Raw genomic sequence first — 15,084 nt, forward strand, 5'->3', positions numbered from 1 at the left:
TGTGCGAAAGTTAAGTTCCATAAGTAAAGTACCTGTGTTAGTCCAAACCTAATCAATCATTTCTGTAGCCTTAATCTCAATGTATAGGATCCAGTGTCAGTCTGTCCATTGTTAAGGTATGAGGATGTGTTATGTCTGGTTGTTATTTTGGTCTTCCAATTTTTTTCTTTTCTCACCTTTACTTGACTTATATTTGTTTTCAAATATGTCTGAATCATTTCAATGGAGAACTGTATCCAACACTTTCTTATGTATGTAAAAATGTAAGAACAAATACAAAAATTATTTTAAAAACTTTAAGAAGGCTCTTGTTTTTTTTTTTTTAAAAAAAAAGTGAAATCCCTCCCTTGCTTCAATAACTTTTGTACATTCCCTTAATTACTGTAATCCATTTTTAATTAATTTTTAGAAAGTATATGTTAAGCCATAATATGTTCTTATTTATTTACTTGTTTATTGTTTGTTGTTTAATATTGAGACCATCATGTGAGTGTGCTGCAACATATTTTCACTCCCCTGCAGTTTTATCACTTACATATCAGGTCCTCTGGTACTGGAACACACGAGGCTGAATAATTAAACTGTATCCATCTAGATTTGTATTTAAATGTCACTCATCTACTCCTGGTGTGAGAGTCAGTCATGCATCAGTCCCATGGGATTTTTTCATGCTGTGCTCTAATATGTACAGTATGTGCGTGAATCATGCAGCTTCTAAAAAAAATTTAAAAAACAAAAAAGCAAGGCTGTGCACCTGCAGCTTGGAGGTAACTGTGCACCCACACGCACACAAATGGTGCACTGACAAGGTCGTGGCTTAAAACTGTTATTAGAGTTATACGAGGCTGCTGCAGATAAATAAATAAATCTAACCACAGAAAGCTTCTTTATAACTGACTGTATAAAAATGTCTCCTATACACTGAGCCACTGTCGTATATCATGGTCCATTTGCATATAGTTAGCACAATCAAATCTACAATGCAGTGAGTTTGAATTTTTAGATTGCTTGAGTGTCATGATGATTGGACGAACGGCGATGATTAACAGGAACAAGCTCAATCAGTCGCCTCTACGATAACCAGCAATGATGAAAATAAATGGAATGGAAAGAAAGGGCAAACAGGTCAGTGTTATTGGTATTCAGAGCAGAGAGACAGAACAAGGACTCAGCATGGAAGGTCTAGATCTCTAAGCTTAAAGATGCTCCAACATCCTTAGAGACAAACTGTGTGTTTGTGTTGTATAGGCTATTAGTTCAGAGCGTGTGCATAGATCTCTGGGCTTTGTACTCACTCACTGCATGCATGCTAGGGTCCCAGCACAGTGCTGGCATGCTCTGCATCCCAATAATACCATTAGTATTCAGGGTCTGTAAACTTTGCGAGTCTAAAAAAAATCCTGGCAAACTAACAGTGGGCCTGATGAGATGAATGCAGTTAAAGCACAGTTTAACTGCATGAGTTGATCTTTGGAACATGCCTGTACTTGCACTTATGCATAAAGTGACCTAGCTTTGGCATTGTACATTGTCTTTGTTTCAGGTAGTGTTACACTGCAGGAAAATGGCTGTATCAACTTCCCTGTGCACTAGGTGGCAGTGTTAGTAAAGGGAATCTTGTCATGGCATCCCACACTTCCTTAATGGGGGTGATTATTCCCAGGGAGGTATGATACACTGCTCACTGCTATGTTTTGCTGCAATTAGAGGCACATATTAACCTAACCCCTATGTAGCATAACACATAAACCAAAGATGGAAGTTTTGCAGGTGTACAACACAAGATGCTATCATTAACGTTCATTCTGAACAACATGGCAAGTGACTCATCCATCCACCACATGCGTTTTAAAGATGAAGTCCTGCAAGACAGTCAGCAGGTGATAAATGAAATAAACTTGCATGTACAGCATCATTACTTCTTCACTCGAGAGGACAAATTGAGTTCTTCCAAGACATTGCCTTGTTCCCGGATAGAGTTGAGAGAAAGTCTGGGGTTCTTCTGACACAGTGTTGCAGGAGCCTTTGTGAAAGGTCAGGTAAGCAGCTGTGACATTGTTCTACTCAGCAAATGTCACAATGTCCCAGGGGTCAATGTGACTGACAGGGGACCTTATCGGCTGGGATAACGCCACTCCTGGTGGAGGGCCCTGCAAGGGTGTGGGGGTGGAGGGAGGGATAGCACATGCTGGGGTGGTTAAGACTAATCATGGCCTCCGGTTCTGTGGTACGTTATCATTAGACCAATATTCTGGTTTGCATAATAACAATAATTAGTTTTTCATTAAAGTAATTAAAATCTGTATTACATTTCTTGTCCTACAGTGATACGACTGAGGAGATCAGAATCAGAATCAGAACTTCAAACCTTGATGGTTTACTTTGCCCTCTAGCGGACTTGCTCAGATTTGTATGTGAAGATTAAAGTAAGAAATAAATATGCAATGTTGGACTTTCGAGATAGAGCTTGTTGACATACATTTCACATATAATGACAGATGATGACTTTTTGAATGTAATTATTGTGAAACTGTCATGGTTTGGTTAGGTTTAGTCACAAAAGTTACTTGTCTAGATAAAGGAAAACATCATGCTTAACATAATTATTTTTTGTAGTGTAAGTTCATTTATGTAAGTTATCTGATTTACTTATGGAAGTATGAGCGTAAGCCCACATTCTTTAGCCCACATAATTTGACTAATTTTAGTGAATGACAACATTTCACTTATTCAGCCTGCAGTGTTATGTTATACCACTCTGAAAATAAAAGCTAGCAAGCTATTTCAAATGTCAGCTAGATGATGGTGGTAGAGAAGTAAGTAGTACCAAAGTTGTTGGAGTGAAATGTAGATTGAAAAACTGACAGACATTGCAATATTGCAAGGCTAATTTCTAGAAATGATTTATTTTTTTTTACTTACTTAAAACACCAAACACCAAAGAGCAAAGAAAATATATATATATATATTTTAAGGAGATTATTGGATATTGGGCTGTCAGAGTTGTACATCATTAAAATGAATTTTCCCAGCTATGCAGTAACAAGCTCTAAAAGCTGCATTAGAACTTGATTTGGCTCTGCCATTAACTTTTTATTGAATGTGATATAAACTAAAGAGTTAGTCCTTCAGGGATTGCTGCTGCAAGAATTTATAATTTGGGGTTTGAATGGAGAGGATTAATGGACTCTCCAATAATTTTCATTCCGAGTCGGTATACCGTTCTGGGGAAACTCTGTATCCTTAAAAATGTTCATGCAGAAAAATACTCAATTATGGAATAGCAGCAAAACATTACATATTGGCAGCTTCAATACAAGATTAACAGACACTGTTCTTGCATTCAAAGTTCCTGATCGAACCCAGTAAGACATTAATGAACAGTGATTCATGCAGAGCTGAATTACCAGCATGTCATCCCCTCCACCCCCCTCCACCCACCTCCTCCTTCAGTTTGTCTCTTCAGCATGCAGTAGCTGTTGACCCTCTGCGCTTCTTGTGTGTCCTCTCACCTGTAGTGTCACTACTATAACAGTACTCCAGTAGATGTGACTTTCTCTCAGCCGTGTGCGCTCTCTCAACACACTGAGTAGTTTACATTTGAATCGAGCCTGAATCACGACTGAATACCTGATGAGTAAGGAGTAATGTAAAAGAGGAAATTAGAAAAAGGAATAATTGTGATGGTGTTCAAGCACTGATTTTTTTTTTTTTTTGTTTAGATGATTTTAGCCATTGCCCAAGCGGGAACAACAGAGGAACAAGATGTAAGGAGTGATTAGCAATACGACAGCAGACAGTGGCCCACTGTTTTGGCCTGTGTATCTGGCATAGGACTGCTGGCCACTGTGACACGTACTCACCCTCTTGTTCAGTTTTGGTTTCCAACAAACCCTGAGAGAATCACCGTCTATTTAGCTGCTTAAAGCCTCACTGCTGTTCAGATAGTTGCTAACTTTGCCTTTCAGTGGTAGGAAGGTAGCTAACAGACTGTCTATGTGAGCTATTTTCCTGCCAACAGCTGCCTGGTTTGTATGAAAACAAGGATAATGAGAGCAGTGAGACGAAACCAAAACAGCAAAGTTATGAGCTGTGATGAGATGTCGACAGTGCCTGAGCCATCACCAGCTCTGAGGGTTTGTCAGTGTGAGCAAACACTTCCACACTGCACATTACTTGACCCATTGTCACTAAAACAATACTGATAAGTGTAATGTTCTTATTGTTTTTTTTTTTTTTTTAATTAACACGAGCCTGATACAATAAATAAATCTGTGCCTTTATGACATTTAAAAAAAAAAAAAAATACCTTTGGAGGAGACAGTTACATGAATTCCTCCACTGGATTTCCAGCCTCTCTCAATCAGCCAAAAACACTGGTGGATGTTACACTGTCTGGTTATCTATCTGCCAGTCTGACCCACAGGATGTAGGCTGTTGCTATAAGCCTTTCATTGTTTTCAAAAACCCCTGTCACTACAGGGAACAACATCAGCCTCCTAGCTAGCAACCCTAGATTGAGAAAAAGGCAAAATAGTTAGTGTAATCATGACCTGGATGCTCACATTATGAACCTGATAAAGCCAGCAGCTCTTACCTTTTCTTATGCAGAGATATAGCCATTCTAGTAGAGCAAGTCATTTTGAGGTCAAAAGTGGGGCTTTGTTATCTTGTTGTCTTAAATCTTATTGTCCTGTCTTAAAATGTTAAAAAACACACCACACAGTGTCTATAATCTGCACAATTATGTTGAATGCATATCATTAATATCACTGATATTAGAGATTTGTGTTTGTAGTGATATATTGGGGGAAACGTATATTGTTTTTCCTATCATAGGGTGGACACAGCCTATGACTGTTTCATTATGCTAGCTTTGTTGTGATGATATCTTTGCAGATCAAGCAATCAGGAAGTACTAGAAAAAAGTGAACGCACCGTGATGCTCATAGAAAAGGTAATCCTGCTCATGATCCAAATAAAAGCTAATACAGACTAAACTACGAAAATGAGCTATTGCCCTCTCTTTTCACTCTCTCACTCTCTTGTTTCATTTTTATGTAACTGTGAATGCATCCGCTGTCTTGGCAGACACTTTGAATTAAAACTGACTTACTGTACCTTGTAGCATCAGTGCTTCCATGCAGCACCTCAGGAAATTGTTTTTCATTCATTTTTCCAACAATTACAGTGGCATTTCTCTGGAGAATGATACTTGCTTGGAAAGTGACCATTTCTGGGTGCCTCATGTGCAAGTAAGCTGAAGCAGCCTCTCCCAGTGGGATCTGCAGTCTATGGTGGAGACCAAGGAAAATACACAAATAACCTGAATACATTTGTTTTTGTTAAGACTCAGTCAAAACAGGTTCTCACCCAAAAGCATGACCCAGAGACCAGGCTGGCAAGCTCAAACTTTAAAACCGGCAAAAGCCAAGTGGGCAGGGGAGATGAAACACATGTATCCAACAAGGGTTGAGGCAAGCAGGCAGGTGTGCAGAGGGCAGGCAGGGGGTCATAACAGGAAACACTCGGGCAGAAAGAGAAAATGACTGGAACACTAGGGAAGAAGCACAACAGATGATCAGATGGGGAATGAACAGAAGTGGAATAAATGCTACATATACCAGGAAGAGGGTGCAGGTGGGTGGGAATGGTGGGAACACCCAGGTTACTGCATAGCTGGACATGAAATGACAGAAGCGTTGACAGGAAATAGTGAGACACATTTTTTCCAGGATACAGCAAAAGAAAAACATAATTTCCCTCATGACATGTTACAGTCAGTTTTGAAACCTCCCTTGTGATCATCCTTCTGTTCGATGTCAACTGACTTAACGATTTCACAAATGAACCTAATCAAAGATGATTAACATTTTCCATAATGAGAGTTTTGGTTCCTGCTCCTCTCCCCCAGAGCCTTTCGAGTTACCTGTGGTAGCTCAGCTCCTGTCTCCCTCAACAGTATCTCAAGATACCTTCATCAAATTAGCACTTGCGGCAAAACCAACATGCTGGTCATTCCACACTCTCACTTCCAAGCTCATTATGAGACTCTTTTTCAGCATTAGATCCCCCTCTGCTCACTCTCATTAATACTTCTCCCTTCCCTGGTACTGTGCCCTCAGCCTGTTATAGGAACAAAGATTAAAACCCTGCTCATCCTTCTTCCTGATATATTTAACAATCACAGGCCCGTTTCAAATCTTCCCTTCGTCTCTCAGATCCTCAAAAACACCCACTTAAGTTATGATCTTCCCTGTAAAAGAGGGTCATCCGTAGACAAAGTTTTGCGTGCATTCTGTGTGATTGTTGGCCACACAGGGTTGACATGAGACTGTTCAATGATACGTTTAGAAACAAGAACATATCTATAGGAGATGTTCTGTCCTAAAGTGAACGTCTCAACATTCAGTTCTATGAGACCGTCAAACATTCCATTCAAGATCTCTCCCAACATTAGATTCAATGACACCTCTGAATATTCCATTCTATGACATGTCCTGAGATTCCATTCCATGAGACTTGCTCTCATTCCTTTCCATGACACTTCCCAACATGCCACATTCCATGATCTTGCCCACCATTCCATTATATGAAACATTCCAACATTCCATTACATGACATTTAAAGCATTCAGCGATGTCACTCAGTGGCTAAGTTCCACTGGGAGTAATGTCCTTGATTAAATGGACAAAAAATGTGTTGAATAAAAGCGGGGGATATGTCTGGTTCTGCTGTATCGATTATAAACTTTTTTTTTTTTTTTTTTGTCCACAATGAGTTCAATGGTGTTATAGGAGTGCAAAATGGTTCCCCACAATACAACTTAACCACTGAGTGACATCACTGGAGGCAATTTATCAGATTTAATTTGGCTTCCTCTGGAGACACAAAATGCTTTATGCTACTTTTGCCACATGCAGTAGTACCCTAGACCTGTGAACACTTTAATCTGTACAATTTACAAGAGTTACCCTTTAAATCAAATAATACATCACTATATATCGTAGCTGTTAAAGTTACTAATGGCTCCATCATTTCTTAGACAGAGACAAAGTACCCATTTGACCTTTCCTTGGGATTCAGACCAGGTCATGTTTTCTTTTCTTCTTTCACATCCCTGAGTTGGATCAAATTTAAAGCATGCCACAGTGGAAGTCATGAGCAAATTGAGTGTGCATGTCCTCGGCCCTGGAACCGCCTCTACACAAACAGGAATAACAGAGGATGGCGTAGCCTTCCCCAGGGCACCACTCTGTACGACACACACATAAACACTCTGTAAGTTTGGCAGCTCTATTTGACTCCAAGCTTGGACTTAGATGTGTTTTGTAAATAAAGTGACACCCACTGATCTGTTAACTGTATGCCTGGAAGATATGACTGTTTGCTGTTAGTTTTTTGTCCATGGAGATATTGCTTCTGTTCTCAGAAAGTGTTGACTCATGGACAAAAGAAGTTATACAAAAAAAACTGAAAAGATGAATTAATACATGAGCTGGCCTTGGAGAAATTGGCTTTAAATCAATGAGTAAATGAGAAAAAATGTCATTATATTTAATTTAATCAGAATTTAAACATGGGTGGGCTTATCAATAGTTCTTGTTTTGTCACCATAATCAATGTTTTTGTCTCTCTGACTCCAGCTTTCAGGTAGATGAGCAGCATTTCACACAGAGATCAGTCTGAGATGTCAGATAATCCCACAGCAGAGATGCAGTTTATTAGTTACAGATACCATGCTCAGTTTCTCAGTGTGGCACTGTGTGCCAGTGGCTGAGAGAAGGAACTGGTGAGCTGATTGCCAGAGCTGCCAGAATGACTCCCCATGTGAGCTCACTATGTGAGACAAACAAGTGCTGCCAAGCCCAGAGGTAGGGTCCGCTAGAAGATGAAGGCAGGCAGCGACAGAGGAATCAGCATGGACAAATACAGACTTTCAGATGATTCCTGTATACAGAATGCTGTCAACTGAGAGTTTGAATTCATAATATTTCACAAGAGATATACAAGCGTTTCCAAGGGCATTACAGTCTGCAGCCATGCCATGAATCATGACTCTCGTCCATCGAGAGGAAGTGGGATGGTCTGAGTCCACAGAGGGAGTCTGAGTGGATGGATGAGACAACAAAACAAGGTACAATATTGCAGAGGACTCGTGTACTTCACTTTCCTTGATGAAATGGTTATCATCACTACCCTGAACACGAAGGTCCTCTAAAGTTAATGGAATGGTCATTTCTATCAAAACCATGTAATCTTAAAGTTGACGACCTTTCCCTAAACCAAAACTGTTGCCCTGTTTCATTATCAAACAGGTTTATTTTTCAACAGGGATTTTTTTTAGCAAGTGTCAAAGGCAGGTTTCAAAGAGAAATGCCATCTTTCTATTTGTTGCTTCAAAGGGCATTGACAAACGATGATTTGGTCATTTAATTTGGAGGACTTATTGATAAAGATTAATACCATGTGATGTGATGCGAAAAATCAAAAAAATGTCAAGCAAGGTCAAAGTCAAAAAGACTCATCCAGGTGTCTCAAATTTCACAGCAAGCCATTGTTAAGATATCTCTGGACCAAGACGATGGTCTGACCAACAGACATCTCTAGAGCTTGCTGCTAATATGGGTTAAAAAAAGAAAAAAAAAAAGGAAGAGGAAATCTAATTTTAAGGCTGCACACAGTTATCATTAGTTTGTTCACTTTTCTGAATATTCTCTAGCAAATACAATTTTTTGTCAAATTTCATCAACGGTTTTCAAATGTTAAATGGGTTGACATTGAATAATTCTATATTACTTCAACTAAAATAATCAGGAAAAAGCAAACCCAAAGCAATTTCATCCGAATATTGATGGCTATTTAAGTTCATTTTAATCTACAATTGACCCTAACACATGCATTTACAAACTAATTTTCCTATTGCTCTCAGAACATCTGGCACTTCCAGAGCAAATATAATCCACTGGGCTGAAAAATCTAGCTCCTAATTCGACCCTCTTAAACACCCAGTTCAGAAATCCAAAAAGAGAAGGTGAATAGCAGTTTTACATGGAGTGAGAAAGTCAGCATAGGGAGGAAGTTGTGGATGGATGGCTGAGTCAAACAAACATATGACATCAACTGCTATCTGTGTCCGGTGTGAAACATAAAGACTAAATAACGTACTAAATTAAGTTAAGTACATAATCTAGCTGCGTACGTAACTGACTCTAACTGAATTTACATACATTTAAGCCAAATCACAATTTTCACAAAGTAGCACCTCAACTTAATCAAACTTCAAGTGCACGACGAGGCCCCGGACAGCTGTCACTGCTATGCTGCAACCATCATGTTGTTTTGGCAGCAGTGATACACTGCATGTCTTTTTGAAGGTAGGAATCTATGAGCTATGAGCATTGGGGGTGAAGTGTGTACCCTGGTGCAGTGTGTCCTCTCCTGCAGCTCTTGTCGGCAATCCCTATAAACTGACAACTATGTACACACAGAAGTACATAAAATAAAGTCCTGCAGAGAATTTACCAGTGGCCTGAAGAATAAGAAGAGCGTTTTTTTTCTCTTCGCTGACAAGCACTGACAGCCGGGCAAAGTACCTCCAGAAGGGCCTGTAACAGGTGGTTTTATATGAAGCACATTATAACGATGCAGATATTATTGCAGCGCTCCCATCAACTTTTTTCACTGTGCTGCCATAGCAGTCACAGTCATCAAGAGAGTGTCTCCATCGCTGTGTATGTACGCAGTCTCAGCTCATGGCCGCAGCAGACTAATGAACAGAATGCAAGACAGACGGCCAGAAATTCTTTGTGGCTTGACACGTTATAGCAACCTTGAAGCTGCCTCATGCATGTCCATGAGCCGTATTTGGCACCGTGCTTGCTGTCCAGGAGAGAAGTCAAGGTGAAATGCTACATTAGATACCTACTGTACCAACCTTTAGCTTTTCAGTTGAAATAAAACAACTACCACCATTAAAACCACATTACTGCTGGTACAATTATTTGATTCATATACCAACCTGATCACAGAGCTGAGGAATCATAAACAAATACTGGTAACACTTTACAAGAAACTACACAAAAATATGAGTAGATATGACAGGTCAGGTGAGGAATGAATCAGGAACTACTTGATACTGAGTTAGTACTTGATAGTAACTTGAGTTACTAGAGAACAGACAGATCAATAAAACATTAAGTAATGTTATTAATGTCTGTGAATTGACAACACTTCAAGAGTTGTTCCTTTCACAAACAAGTGATGACTCATTAATAACTGATGGCTTAAAAGTTAGTTACTCTTTTTGTGCTCCCCCTAAAGTAAATTGACATAACACTCAGTAGTTACTCAGTAGTTGTTCATTAAAAATGCTTAACAATCAGCCACTTTTCCTGAGAGTTAACGATTAGTTTCAAACAAATCAGGGCCCTCAGGGTTCTCAAAAATATTTTAATCGTTGTATTCAGACCTCAGTTTGAACCTGTAATGATTGAGTAATTATTAATAAATTAGTGTACTTGGTAGCTACACAGTATTATGTTTCACTTTCCTCGAAGGTGCACAGCAAGAGCAACTTATAATTGAGCAATAAGAATTAATGAGTCATTGCTAGTTCATGTTATGAAGCTGCCGGTTCATATCAATTAGGAACAACTCATAAGAAAAATGGTCTGTCTGTCAATTCATAGATATTCATGAACAAATCATTACCTAATGATTCATTTATATTGTATCTTCCAGACTGTTGTCTGGTATCCTTTCCTACTATATATTGCTTGAATCACAGTTATTGAAGAATTACTTATTCCAGTTCATTAATTATAAACTCACTCCCGGTTAGTTTCCTAATTGCTTCTCAGTAATTACTCATTTTTTTTGTGTAAATATTGAGGATTCTTACCACATTTTCTCTAATCTTTCTTTCCAGCTCAAACACAGGCAGATCCATTGTGGGCAAAGACAACTTGATTGCACTGACTTATTGTGTGTGTGCGTCTGTGTGTTGTATTCTGTTTTAGTATGCGTGTAAGTCACTGCCCCTGTGTTGTCAGGGTTTTGCAAGCATGCCATTTTTGCTGTGCTTATCCCTCGCCTTGCCTGCAGCGAGTCAATAAATCCACTCCTATTGTTTGTACAAGTGACCAGATAAATGCACACCTCAAATGTGGCTGGCTCCTATGTTTATCAGCTTACAAAATGAAAGAAGCCCTATTGAGCTCTATTCAGTGGCCTGAGATGAAGCTCAAAGAAAACATGAAAATAATTGAAGTGACTGAAACTTGTGTTAGCTTGAGTGTTCATTTTAGTCTAGATTGCTCACTGTTTCCTTCAATCAATGTATTTAATATATCATTATTATTATTATTATTATTATTATTATTATTATTATTATTATTATTATTAGTATTATTTTATGTCTTCAGTGTATGAAAGTTGCTGCTGTCTTGGCCAGAACCCTGACAGTTGGCCCTTTTGAGATTCTGAATCTCAGTTGGAATATTCATGGTAAAATAAATGTTAAATGAAAATGATTTTTAAAATGTGTTAATTTATGCAAGTGCCACGTTCAGGTGTTGGCTAACTTGAAGTTGTAGTGAAAGTGAAGGTATAAAGTGCAAACACTGAAAAGACTCAAGATGTCAATGGCTAAATGGAATGTTAAAACAGAAAAAAACCAAAAAAAAAAACCAAATGTGTCAGCCAAGAGGTTAAATTGGAGTAGACGGTAGTTATGATGTTCCTGAACGTAGCTGTCACAGTTGAGATATCACCAGGAGTCCAAGAGCCAAGTTGAGTTAAATAATCAGTTCCATTGTGGGTGCTAATGCAATGCAACTGTAGACTGCACATTCTACTGTAACTGTCTTGTTCCTGCAATGTCTGAATGTAAGTGCTACATATATAATGTACCTCTCCGTGGGCCTGAAATGTCCAGTTCAAACTCTACATGTACAATGTTACTATCCAAGTTGCTAAAAATGTCTGCTTGAAGTGGTACATGCTCACTGTAACGGTCCATGATCCTGAAATGTCTGCTTACTCTACATGATTAGTGTGACTGTCCAATTTGTCTGCATCAGGTGCTACATGAATAGTGTAACTGTCCGTACTCCTACATGTACACTATAACTGCTACAAGTATACTGTACATGTCCATGGTTTTGTATTGTCTGCTTTACTTGCTATATGTGTACAGCAGCTGTACATGATTATGACATCTCTGCTACACTTGGTCCTGAAATGTTTGTCTTAAATTCAACCTTTCTGCTGTAACTCCAAAACTCCAAAAGTTTATAATGTCTGCTTTACATGTTACCCATATGCTGTAGCTGTCCATGGTTCTGAAATCACTGAACTATGATACATGCACACTGTGACTGTCCATGGTCCATAAAACTGACTTATTTGTTGCTGACTGAGGGTTACTGAGCGCTGACTTCAGAAAAAGTCATTTTAATTTGCTATTTGACCACACAGAATTCAATATATTTTGAGTAAGTAAAGAGGATGAAGTCACTCCCAGCCCTGTTTGTTGAATAGTGGGTGTATGCCACTGATTACATTTAGTTCTCACCTTTATGCCTCTTTTATTCTGAGGTGGCACCCTGGGAAAGTTTATTAATTAAGCACATCCCAAAAGCAGTGATGACAATGTCAGACTGTGCAGAGTTTCTGAGCACGTTTAGGTGTTTAATAAGGAAGCAGGAAGGGTTTCGTACAATTGAAGTGTTTTTGTGCATATGTGTTTCAATACAGGACATTGCCATCCTTTTTCCTGCTAGGTACGATTGCACCAAGTCAGTGAGACCTGACTTCCAGCTATGTGCGAACTTAAATGCTACCTGGATTACGAAAGCTGTCACTTGATGTGGACCCCCAAAGAAAGCTTGAAGCATCTTAATCAGTCGAAGACAAGCCGGGGGTTGAGACCCTCTGCAGGGTCACAAGATAAGCCAGAAGGTTTTTGAGATGAGTAATGGAAGAGGAAAGATCATATTTCTGCTACACTAATTTATGAACTATCAGTTTTTCCTTTTTTTCCCTGGTAAAGTACTGAATCATTTAAGCCTGCAGGTCTCTGATAATTAATCAAACGAAACATCCTTAAGAGGGTGAATCATTGCTCACCTCGTAGGCGTATTCAGACTGTCATGCAGGGTCGGGAGTGGAGTGCTTCGTTTTATGGGAGTCAAGAAGGTTGACAAGCACTGTTAAATAACATAGCATTCTGGCCTAAGCAGAGAAACTAATTTTGCCTTTGGAAGCTATAGCTCTGTTTATATGTGGGCCACACAACCTCACATTTTGATTATATTTCTTTTTTATAGAGCAGCTGAGGACATAGCTGTTTGCTTCGCTGTGATTCTAAGATCTCTTGTGCCCTTGAAAACCCAGTTAATAACTGAAAAAAAAGTAATTCTGTCTTTTTCTGTGATAAATATCTTTCTCGTGCAAACTCAGCTTTACATTGAGAACAGAAACTATTTTGAAAAAACAGGTTCTTCAGATTTCAGAATCTGTAAACCAACAGTGTGTGGTCTGAATGATGTACTATCATGAACTAACCCCTTACTTTAAATTTACTTTAATTTGTGTGATTATGATTATTTTAAATAAAACAAAGTAATACATCAAAAACATAACTAAAATGTAGGGATTTAGGCAATTTTGTTCAAATTACATTGTCACAATAAATATTCTAATATATGTGGTAAAGAAAGATGCAATTAGCTCAGTAGAGTTAACAATAATCCACTTAGAGCAATAATCCACTGCCACACTATTGCCACACTATAGTCCATAAAAACCTGCGATAGGCCTAATATATACGTGTATGTGTCCTCACATTAGAGACCTATAAACTGAGAACACAAAAATTGATAAATTAATCATACAAATAATCCAAAAGTAATGTAACCTTCATCCAGTGAGTGTTTTTCTTCATCTAGTTTCTTCTTTTTTTCTGAACTTGATGAATACTTTTGACGCCATGCCGTAAATGACCAGCACCGTTGGCTCAGCTCAACTCGCCTCGCCTCTCCTAGCTTAGTTGCACTGGTCGTTATAGCAGCATGGCACAATAGACATCTGATCTGACCAATCGGTACAGAGCAAATCTGACCAATCTGCGGGCCAGGTGCCAGGTACTTTTCACACCTTTTCTGTCGGGTCGCTCCTCAGATATTGAGACTGTGCAACTTACACTGGATTCATAAACCATAGATTCTTATCTTTTTAAATGAAACCAAAGTATGCGTATAAGCCTCAATAATAAATAATAATAAAAAATCATATTTCTTATTTAGTATGTCATGTTAGGCATTTTCCTGTAGGGCTAGGGTTGGGGCTTTTAACACAAGTTTCCTCTTTAAACCAATCAACAAATAAGCCTCTTCATCCCACCTCTAGCCCTTCATTCCACCCTCCATGTCCACTGCTGTCTGAAGCTATTGACATAGTGCAATTTTATATAAGTTGATAGTCCATTTCAAAATGTGAGAGGATTTCTAATTATAAACAGAACATAAACATAAAAATAATATGACAATTACACATTGCAAGATAAAGATTCACTGAGAAATGAATTCCTTCATTACCAGTCAAGAAGACTAATAAATATGTTATGAAAGTACTGGATCATAGGACCCCTAGTGGGATACAACTTGTGTGCAGAGCATCTGGGTGCAAACTTTATTTTTCTCTAGTTTTTATAAACACCATTAGTCTTTAAGTTTGAGCGGTGTCTTAGGAGGGGATGTCATTTCCAGTTTAATTAAAATGCAAGAATATCCTTTAATGTAGTGCTGTGGTTGATCATTGCCTTGAAACCAAATGCTTGGCCTCAAGTCTTTGCCAGTGGAGAGATGTTCAAAAATACTTAACTAGTAGAAAAGCAGGTCCAGAAGTTGTGAGCCAACTCTGCTGTAGCACCATTAAATCTATTCCCATCTTGTATAATTTGGGATATATTCCCCAGAGTTTGACTTTCAAATACTGGATCATAAAAGGACCTTAAATGAAGTCAACCTGAGTCTGACACGTGAGGTACTTCAGTTTACTCTTTCCAGAATCACAAGATTC

General features: G+C 38.7%; 1 long non-coding RNA gene across 1 annotated transcript; it reads right to left on the reverse strand.

Annotated features, from left to right (window-relative positions):
- Nucleotides 1-3,492: 3,492 nt before the first annotated feature.
- Nucleotides 3,493-5,025, reverse strand: LOC119004939. Its single transcript, XR_005070345.1, has 4 exons — nucleotides 4,598-5,025; nucleotides 4,310-4,512; nucleotides 3,864-4,025; nucleotides 3,493-3,630 (listed from the first exon to the last, which is right to left on the reverse strand). It is a non-coding gene; the product is annotated as an uncharacterized LOC119004939 (long non-coding RNA).
- Between the last annotated feature and the right edge of the window lie 10,059 nt (nucleotides 5,026-15,084).

This window comes from Acanthopagrus latus, chromosome 16, assembly GCF_904848185.1.
Source record: "Acanthopagrus latus isolate v.2019 chromosome 16, fAcaLat1.1, whole genome shotgun sequence".
NCBI lineage: Eukaryota > Metazoa > Chordata > Actinopteri > Spariformes > Sparidae > Acanthopagrus > Acanthopagrus latus.